The sequence below is a fragment of the Psittacula echo genome (assembly GCF_963264785.1).
Source record: "Psittacula echo genome assembly, chromosome: 3".
Lineage (NCBI taxonomy): Eukaryota > Metazoa > Chordata > Aves > Psittaciformes > Psittacidae > Psittacula > Psittacula echo.
Genome location: NC_137736.1, coordinates 111,602,234 through 111,612,559, shown reverse-complemented (window position 1 = coordinate 111,612,559; position 10,326 = coordinate 111,602,234).

Sequence of the window (10,326 nt, the reverse complement as noted above, 5' to 3'; positions counted from 1 at the left end):
GCTGAACTTATTAGTTGCTACCGGGAGAACCTGGTAGCATTTTGCATACCATGGTGTTCTTTTTAATTACCCTTACTTTTAGTGATGCTCTGTATGTGTCACAAGAGATGGAATTAAACCACAGATTTGCTTCCAGGAAGAACAATCTCTGGCCTCAGTTGTGCAAATATTTGTCACCGTCCTGGCCATGCCCACATCCTTCTGCCACAAGATAGTGTTGCTTTCTGCCCTGTTCCCCACAGGGCACAGTAGTTTAATCTTTCACATATTTTTCACACATGATTTATCATAGAATCATAGAATAGTTAGGGTTGGAAAAGATCTTAAGATCATCTAGTTACAACCTCCCTGCCACGGGCAGGAACACCTCACACTAAACCATGTCACCCAAGGCTCTGTCCAACCTGGCCTTGAACACTGCCAGGGATGGAGCATCCACAGCTTCCCTGGGCAACCCATTCCAGTGCCTCACCATCCTCTCAGTAAAGAATTTCTTCCTTATATCCAATCTAAACTTCCCCTGTTTTAGTTAAAACCCGTTACCCCTTGTCCTATCACTACAGTCCCTAATGAAGAGTCCATCCCCAGCATCCTTGTAGGCCCCCTTCAGATACTGGAAGGCTGCTATGAGGTCTCCACGCAGCCTTCTCTTCTCCAGGCTGAACAGCCCCAACTTTCTCAGCCTGTCTTCATACGGGAGCAGCTCCAGTCCCCTGATCATCCTCGTGGCCCTCCTCTGGAAAAATTTTCTCTGGTTTATCTCCCTTTGCAATTACCCGCATCCATCCTCATAGCATTTGGTCTGGCGCATAAAGGAGGCATTATTCTCCCATTTTCAGGTCATCCTTATAACTTCATGTGCCTGCCAGTCCATTACCAGCAGAAGGGTGAACTCTAGCCTCTTACTTCCACAGGCTAGGCCCTAACCACTAAGGCTACATGGGAGAGGACTGGTTCCAAAATCCCCTCTTTGACTCTGAGATTCTATAATATTAAAGCTGTAAATCAATGCGAGAGAAGAGCCAATTAATTATGTCTTAAAAGACCATTCATAAATATACTTCTATATTTATAATATGCATACCCATTTCTATATTATATTGACATTTTATATATTTTTCCTTCACTTGTATAACAGAATAGTTTATGGATTTGAAAAGTTTGAATTCCTAATCCAATAAAAGTCCTGCTGTGACTGATTTCCCACAAGAAATCAGTCTGCCAAAATTAATTTCAATGTTGTGATAGTTATGCGTCAGGTCATGCTGGTCACAATTCTCCATAATCTATAGTAACAATAAGTTTAAAAGAAGCAGAACTATCAACCCAGCATATTTCATCACATCTGAGCTCCACAACTGTGGTACTATTATCTTTGCCTTTAATTTTATTCATCCTATATCTGCAGTCTGCCGCTGATTCTCCAGAGATGGAGGGGGAATCATGGCTGCCAATTCTTAAAAGATGAAAAATCATGTTTATGATGCTTTTTGTCTCCATTTAAGCTCAGCTCTTGGAATTCCTCACTACAGATCGGCTACAGGAGCCTCACACCAGAAAGCCACTGCCAGGCTGGGGCTTTACCCTGGAGCTACTCAGCTGCGGAACTGCAGTCCCAGGGCAGTAGCTGTCTACTGCAAAAATATGAAACAAAATAATACAAGTTAAAACAGGCAGGGATGGCCTTCTAATTTAACTAAAAAAAAAAAAAAAAAAAAAAGGAAGAAGAAGGTGGTTAAAAAAAAAACAAACACAAAAACAACAGCAACAACTTTTAACAGCGCCCTCTGTTAGACTTTGGGGACTAAGGTCATCTCAGATGATAAACTTTGCTGTCTCAAGAAATTTTTATGGCTGTGGACAACATGGCCACGAATGCAGAGATATCTGAGACATCTAAACATGACTTTTGTGTTCAGCTACTCCTCTTCCAGGCTCCTGCTTTTACTGTGAATCATGGTTCACCTCAGGTGTGCCCATGGCCGTGTGTTTCTGGATTTTGCCTCGCTAGCTCATCAGTGGAAACTCAGGAGTATGTTCACCTAAGGCTGTGCATTCTCTGTCATAGATAGAAACTCAGTTACTGGTGCTCTACAAAAGCAACTGGTTCCACTGTAACATGGTTTATGGTGTCCTTTCCAGGATGAGTGAAATCCCTTGGAGCAGCCACAGTTTATCTGCACACAGGATGTACTTAAATGCTTACTGGGCCTCTAGACTAGTAGGCCTTTTCTTTGACTCAGAAAAAATGTTGACGAAGAACTATTAGCAATACCTTTGTAGAATTATTTAAGAATGAAATCTTTCCATTCTAAATTTGTATGTAAAATATCAAACTATTTTGAAGTGTGACTGAAAGGAACTAATAATCCAAATATTCCTTATAGCTGGTTATCTTCTATCATGGTTGAAGGATAACCTGAAAGTAATGGCAGAGCTTTTTTGCTGCTTTTCCAAAAAGATTACTTTTGAGGTGAATTGAAAGAATTAGCTGAATAAAGAATTAGCACAGCCATAACAAGTGAGATAGGGACACCGCTCTCATATCCTCAGCTGCTTTCAGCTCCTTTTTATTAAACAGTTTTATTTCAGTGTGTCCTATCAGACTGCTCATCCTGAAAATTGCAAGTTTGAGTAGGCGATAAAAGCAGATAACAATGATAAGTGAAAACACAGAACATATTTTTTAAGTTGACAGTATCTGCTTTAAGTTACAGGGAACTGAAAGCACAATGATACTTATGCCTAGGCACACTACTGTGTATTGCTGTAACAAAACTGTATTTTCTACATTTACCTTATCAACAGAAGAAAAGACAAAAAGTATCATACAAACTGAATTTAAAATCTAAAGCTGCAGAAGGGACTGCTTGTAAAATGATGAGTAAGCATAATTTTAGGGGGGTTGGTTTTTTTTTAATTGGAAGTATTTATACCACTAGAGGTCCTTCATGGTCAGACTACGATTTACTCCAGTGTTGGGGTTTTGTTTCTATTTCTTTATCCATGCTACATACAAGAATTACTGTCTCTAAATAAATCTGTTTTGTTTAATGTAATGCATTCTGTAGAGTGATAATAGAGTATATAGAGAGACTGTACGCTACAGAGTATAGAATAATAGAGTGATTTTTCCTTTATTCTTGGAAAATATCAGTATAAGGATTTTTCCAATAGAATTTCTTTAATAAAAGCTCCTGGTTTATTATGAAATAAAATTTTGTTTGTTTTTTTCTTGTGTTTGCTTGTTTGGTTTTAATTCAACAATTGCAGTTTCACAATTTTGATTTTTCATCATCTTATACCACCTCTCCAACATGCCCACTTTTCTCACAGAAAAATAAAAGAAGAAAGCAAAGGTCAAACTAATGAGGGAAATTAGGATGAACAACTGGAACAATAAAACAATGACTAAGGTAGTTTTTCACCTGTGCTTCATTAGTTTCTTTTTACTTTTCCTAGTTAAAAGCCATTAAAAATGTTTGAAAATTATTTCGAAGAACTGGGCAGCCTTGGGACTGAGATTAAATTTATCACTATAGAACACAATGCAACATATGGGGAAACCAGTAACAGAGATTTGTGGCATAAAATCATCATTTGGAAATGTTTAGGAACTAGGGGAAATAAATACTACTTGTTCCCAGAATGGCCATGATCTGAAAAGGCCTAATAGCTGCACAAAGTGCAAATGTAACCCTAGGATGCATCAGCTGGAACCAAGACAGAGATGTGGTAGACTGTACAAAGTCCTGGGAGAATTTTTCTGGAATATTGTGTATGTGGTGGTTTTTCAATGAAAACGAGCAGAAAGATGCAAAAGGGTCTGTATGCACCATAAAAGCTTGGTTTGTTAGTCTAGCAAAGAACACTGAGATGGGACAGAACTGCTGTCAAAAATGCACAAGAGTAGCAGAAACAAGAAAATAACCACCTGGCAGTTGGGCATTAACCCTGATAGCCAAAAGACACTTTCCTGTCCTGTATGTATAGAAAGGAAGGAAGTCACAATTTTAAAATTAAAGTATTCTAACACTCTCTAAAATGAGCCACAACAAATGAATCCAAGAAACATCATGGTAAGCTACTCAGTGCAAAAACATGCCCTATGGCTGCACTGCCATCTCCTGTGGTGCAAGGGTGGGTCTGCTGTCTCTGCCAAGGAAATGTGAAGCAGGATGCATTTCTGTATCACAATATCAAAAAAGGTATTAACTAAGCAAAAGCGACGGAATAAGGAGGGAGTGGAATTTCAATATGTGGAGAATATTATGAAAAAATATCAAGAATTGAACTTCGGTACTCAGTTGTCATTGAAAATCCCTAGACCCAACGGAAAAGGTAAGACAAAGGGTGGCATTTTGAAGGCAACCAGTATGAGGTTACACAAGTCTTTATGCTTCATTAATCCAGGTTTTGCACACCACCCTCAACTGAGATGTGACCCCCTGACTGGAACTGTACCCAGCCAAAAAAATGGGGGTTTTTTGCAAGCGTAGTGCCCCCTGAGGCCTCAGTAACTGATGTGGGTGCTCATTTCAGTAATAGCTAGTAAAATCTCAAACAACGCTGTCTTCTCACCCAGTCCAAACACAGCTCCCTCAAATCTTTAGTCTTCCAGCGCTGAGACCAACATAAATGATACTGATAGAGCTAATGGTAAAACTGGAGATTACAGCTTCAAACCTTGAGCTATGTCTCAGAAAAGCAGACATAATAAAGCCCAAGGACCATCAAAGTTTCAATCTACTTAACACATGCTGACAGCATGACTTTTTTTTTCCCCAGACTCTCTGTCCCTGAAATGAAGGAAACTGTTCTTCAACCTTATGACAGATTTCCTTCTCTTAAAAGAATCATGTTCTCCCAGTGGTTTCATAGAATAACACTTAACATCTCTGACTGTGCAGCTGCAGCCTAAAACACAACCTCTTCAACAGGCATCTTCTGTTCTTTGGACTGAACAGAATAGTTCTGTTTTCGGTTTGTTTTTTTTCAGTTGATCACTCTGATGACTTACGAAAATAATACTTAAAAAGACCCAGCAAATTGCCTAGAGTTTTCTCCATACAGACTGGGGTACAACCCTATCTGGAAGCTTTCCATTATTATTTAGGAATTATAGCCAAGTGAATATTCTCAAAGTTTGGGAAGACTTTGTGTTTTGTTTTCCATGGAGAAACTCCTGGAAATACAAATTTGGTGTGGATCATGGGGTGCCCTTGGCTGCATTTCCATCAGACTGGGCAAAGCACACATAATGGTTATTCTGGTCTGCATTGTAGGCCTGGAGTCTGGTAATCCAGTGTGTGTTGTGTGCACCACTCAGCTCACGCCTTCAGCATGGGATCTCTGCCCTGCTCTGGGGTTTTGAGAGTAATACGCTCCAGGGGACTGACTGGCTTCTCTCTTCTGGGGTGAACCACTGTGCTAAGCATTCTACTTCTGGCTGTGTGGGCCAGCCCCTTCTCCTCCACTCATCTAATACTGCAGGGAGCTCATAAAGCTGGCTCAGCTACCAGGAAACATTTTGGGATTTGGGAGGAGTTCTTACATAAGATCTGTGGTTTATTGACTTAGCTCTCAGAATGAGATTCCTGTCAAAGGGAAGACTTCCAGTTCCAGTGCAACAGCAGAGGCACACCAGGTCAGGGGCTGGGGGGAAAAGAGCAGCTCTGATGTAGATCCAATCTGAGAGGACTGGGTTCTTCTTGGGGAAGCAGATTTTACCTGTGCTCCCACCCTAATTTTAATATAACCAGATGAAGAAATACAGTCTTTAAAAGAAAATCACTAATAAAGTAGTCCATTTACTACATTGATCCTATTTTTTTATCAAAATACCCTGTGACACTGCACTCAGCCATGATATTACAGGAAAAACACAACAAGTGTATACTTAATTGCAAAACTTGCCATTCTGATATTTTTCTTAACTAAGACAGCATTGTTTCTGTAGTACTCATTTCAGATTACCTGCTTATCTGTGATGGGTTATTGTCATAATGTTAGACGCTAAACCCAGTGTGGTGAAGGCCAGAATCCATGATTGATCTCTCCTGTACATGCGTGAATGCCAGACTTTGCATTGTGTGGCTTTCCTTTAAATCCTGCCACCTGGATACAGACTAGGACTGAGAAGAGAAAGCCAAAACCAGGCTTAAGGGTAAGATAGTATTTTACAAGCAGACGAGACCTCTGTCTCCACTCCACCCCAACCTAGCAGAAGAGCTGAGACAGTCCTTCCGTGGTTATTTTTACACCTTACTAGCACTATCACTTTTTCCTCATGCCCTGACAAGAGAGATATAGGTAAGAACATCCAAGGCAGCATTGTGATGGTCTACTACAAACAAAATGTGGTTTCCATGCAGAAGAAATTGTTTTATTAGGTCAACAAGTATAATTTGAAGATGATTTAGTCTAACACACAACCAGTTCATCCAACTGGTTTTGCGTGTTGCAGACTTGGGCTGCATCAATGAGGTACCATTAAGATAGGGAATTGAGAAAGTGTTTTTCTGAAAGAGCTTGCACCAGCACATTTTACATCATCAGTGAAAGACTGGATGTGAGGTAGTGTATCATGCAGCTGTACAGTCTGTGATGCACAGGTAAATGGACATATCTGAGAGAAGTGAAGAAAAGCTAGTTCTTTCACTCCTGCCATATTCTTGTTTTCAAGTATCAAATCCCATATCTCTATATTGCATGTATTTAAGGCACAACAGGTTCCTTTTAAACAATTAGTCTAGCCTGAAATGTTCTCTGTAGGATTTGTGGGGTTTATATTCATAAGAACCCAGCTAAATTGTTACATTTCCAGTAATCACACTGTGAGTCTCTGTAGTCTCCAGTCATACTACAAATATTAAATATGCTCTAAATTTTATTTAGTTTCCACATTAATGTCCTAACTGTAACAAGGTAAGCACATGGATGTAATTCTCCAACTGTTCCACCCTAATGAACATTCCTTTCAGATTGCTGCTTAGGGTTAATCAAAAAATATTCACAGAAGTCTAGAAGCAGGTTGGACAGGGCGTTCAGCAATCGGGTGTGGTGTCTGGTGGAAGCAAGGTTGGAACTAGATGATCTTAATGTCCTTTCGAACCCAAACCATTCTGTGATTCTGTGATTCTATCTCTGGAGGACATTTAGCCTACTCCCCGACTTAAAACAGGATCAGCTAGAAGAGGTTGTTCAGGGTCATGTCCTGTTAAGCTTGAATATCTCCAAGGCTGAGGATTCCAGAACTCTCTGGGTCCCTGTTTCAGTGTTTAAGTACCCTCATGGTGAAAAAAACCAAAGAAAAATAATCCTTATATCTGGACAGTTTGTGCAGATCGTCATTGCTAGCCTTTGTCCTGTTGCTGCATGCCTCCAAGAAAAGTGAGGCTCTGTCATCTCTACATTCTCCCATGAGGAACATGAAGGCTGCAAGAAGATCCCCCTCAGCCTTCTCTTCTCCAGGTTCTCTCAGCTTCTCCTTGAATGTTATATGCTGCAACCCCCCGACCATGTTGGTGGCCTCCACTGGACGCTCTCCTGTATGCCATTTTCTTTCTTGTACTGGAGAGCCCAAACTTGATCACAGTAATAATGCTTGTTAAGGTGGTGATGCAGGGTGATTATGGTAGTTTTAACATTTAACATCTCAGAAGCATGGTTTCTGCCAGTTCCTTTCTGAAGTCCTACGTTGTCTTACTTATCTAGTTTCTTCATTCTTTTTGCTGTTCATATGTGTATTGAAAGAAGTGTTACTTACTCCTATGAAGGACATCATTACTCTCAAAATTAAAACATGCCTTATGACATTTTAAACCATACTTGGAGGAAAAGCTTTCTGTACAAGCACATTAGGTGTTACACAAGAAAAGCAGAAATTGAGTATCAAGTCTGATGTAGAACTGAGATCAAATTATTTTTTCTTCATTTTAGTTTTTGTCAGTATCAAGAAAACACAAATAATACCAGATATTCAAATAGTGTAAAATAAAACTATTCCACACATGAAAAGATACTGTAGAAAACAGATACTATAAGGTTATACAAATAATGCAGAGGTAAACTGCTTTAAATTCTTTTTCCTAAAATTCCTACATATACAAAAGCCATTTCATTAAAATTTCCTGCTTGAAAAAATTTTAGTTAAATAACATGATCATGTTTCATATCAATTCCTTCTTTGAAAAATAATTACCTTTTCTCAAGAGCATTCTATTTTGGTTACGGATTTAAAGATTGGGGGGGGCTTAATATGTCTGTTCTTTTATCCATGTTGAAGTTTAGGTCTTAGAACTTTTACTCTGAGCAGTTCCTAAACATTTTCTTTAAGTGAGGAGAGAGAAGAAAATGTTTTGCAAAAGCAGAATAAAAGTTAAAGAGGTTAGGTGTCAACCAGACCTGTGGAACAGCATTCCACCCTCTGTTTTAATCTTGGCAAGACATTTCACTAATGAGTAAATGATGTAAACTGCACCTTTAACATAGCATTTCTTTAGCTGAACTTTAACCATGGGAAAAGATATTGGAGCACATTTTGAATCTACAGATTAATATACATTCAAAAGGAAAATGTTTGGTTGTTCTCATAAATTAACATAATTTAACACAAAATAAGCTATGTTAAGTTTGTTTGTTTGTTTGGGGTTTGGGGTTGGGGTTTTTTTGTCAACATGAGTGTAAGAAAATATTAATCTTCCAGGCACTTGCAAGGCTTATTTTCCAGGTTAGGAAAATGTTAAGTACCCACTAACTTCATGTATGTGATTCCATTTGGACTGAGACTGATCACAGGATCATTATTCTCTCTTTATTTGAGAGCCTTAATATACATGCAACCTTAGTAAAATCAGTGTTATGTTGAAAAATAAGTTAATGATAGAGGAATTATTCTTGGAGTTTTGTTTACAAAAATAAAATAGGTTCTTAACTGAAAGAGTAGCTGTTTCATGGTAAAGTGCTTTCTATGTTTCAAAATCTTATCTAATTTATAACAGTGTAAGGTAGCAATAAATCTATGAAATGTGCTAGTCTTATTCCAAAGACTTGCAACTTATAACATTGACGAGAATTTTATTTGGGTTTGTTGGCTGGGTTTTGGTTGGGTTTTTTTAACAACTTTTCCTTAGCTGGCCTTCAGTCCTAGAACTACAAATTAGGTTTTCCCACAGGAAACACACAGGTGAAAAGTTATCCAAGAGTAAATAACCATGTAAGAGAGTACGGTGATTCTTGCTTTGTCATTTTTTTGGGGTATGATAAATGCAATATCCCATGCAGGAAAATTACTTACTATTACATCTATGAAAGAAGAAAAAGAATAGCTAGACGGATACACTGGAATCACTTGCATGATGTTATCACAAAGTCACTATTGTCACTATTTTATGAAAACTGTAATTTTTGTTGTGTGTCCTGTTTCTTTTGGTTACATTTTTTTTCTGTGTGATGTCTCTTTGGCATGCAGATTTTTCAGGAACCTTCCACTCTCAACAACCACTTGACCCATCAGTATCCCTTAGTCCACCACTACCAGTCAGCCTACTTATACCACTAAACCCCTTGCCACCAATACCCACCCTATCAAATGAACAGTGATTTCAGCCACAACTTCAGCAGTCACATCATGATACCTTAGGTTACAATGACCACTTCCAAGACATGTTCTGATTCTATAATCAGTGTCTACAAATCAATGGCTGTTCAATATTCTCAGCATGCTAAGGGGTACTCTCCTGATACCGACATTGCATTAACAGTGAGTTAAAACTTTTTTAAATAGCTCTGATTACTTCTGCTTTATGAAAAGATTGTCGTGCTTCCTGGAGTTATGAACAGTACAGTATCTTGGACAATGCATACTTGAGAAAAATAACTTTCTAAATTTGTAGTCAAATGTGTATTTACTTGTATTTTGGGGTGTCCCTGCCCATGGCAGGGGGGCTGGAACTAGATGATCTTAAGGTCCTTTCCAACCCTAACTATTCTATGATTCTATGATTCTATTTTGACCTGCCTGGGCTGTCAGACCTTTTCCCATTTCCTTACAAGTCAGAACGTTAACAAAAGAAAGAACAAGGCATTCTGCTATTTGGAAATCACAAGCCAGATTTTGATTTGAGTTAGACTGGTATAATTCAGAGTGGCTGACAATATATACTTTACATATACCTCTGAACTCAAACTTTGAGCTAGTCACACTTGAGGATCATCACCAATGCTTGGAGAGAAAAACGATTTAAATCAAAGGACCACGTAGCTGAGCTTGCCAGCTGGCTTTGGCTATCTGTGACTACTGGATGCAGGCAAAAAAAGATACAG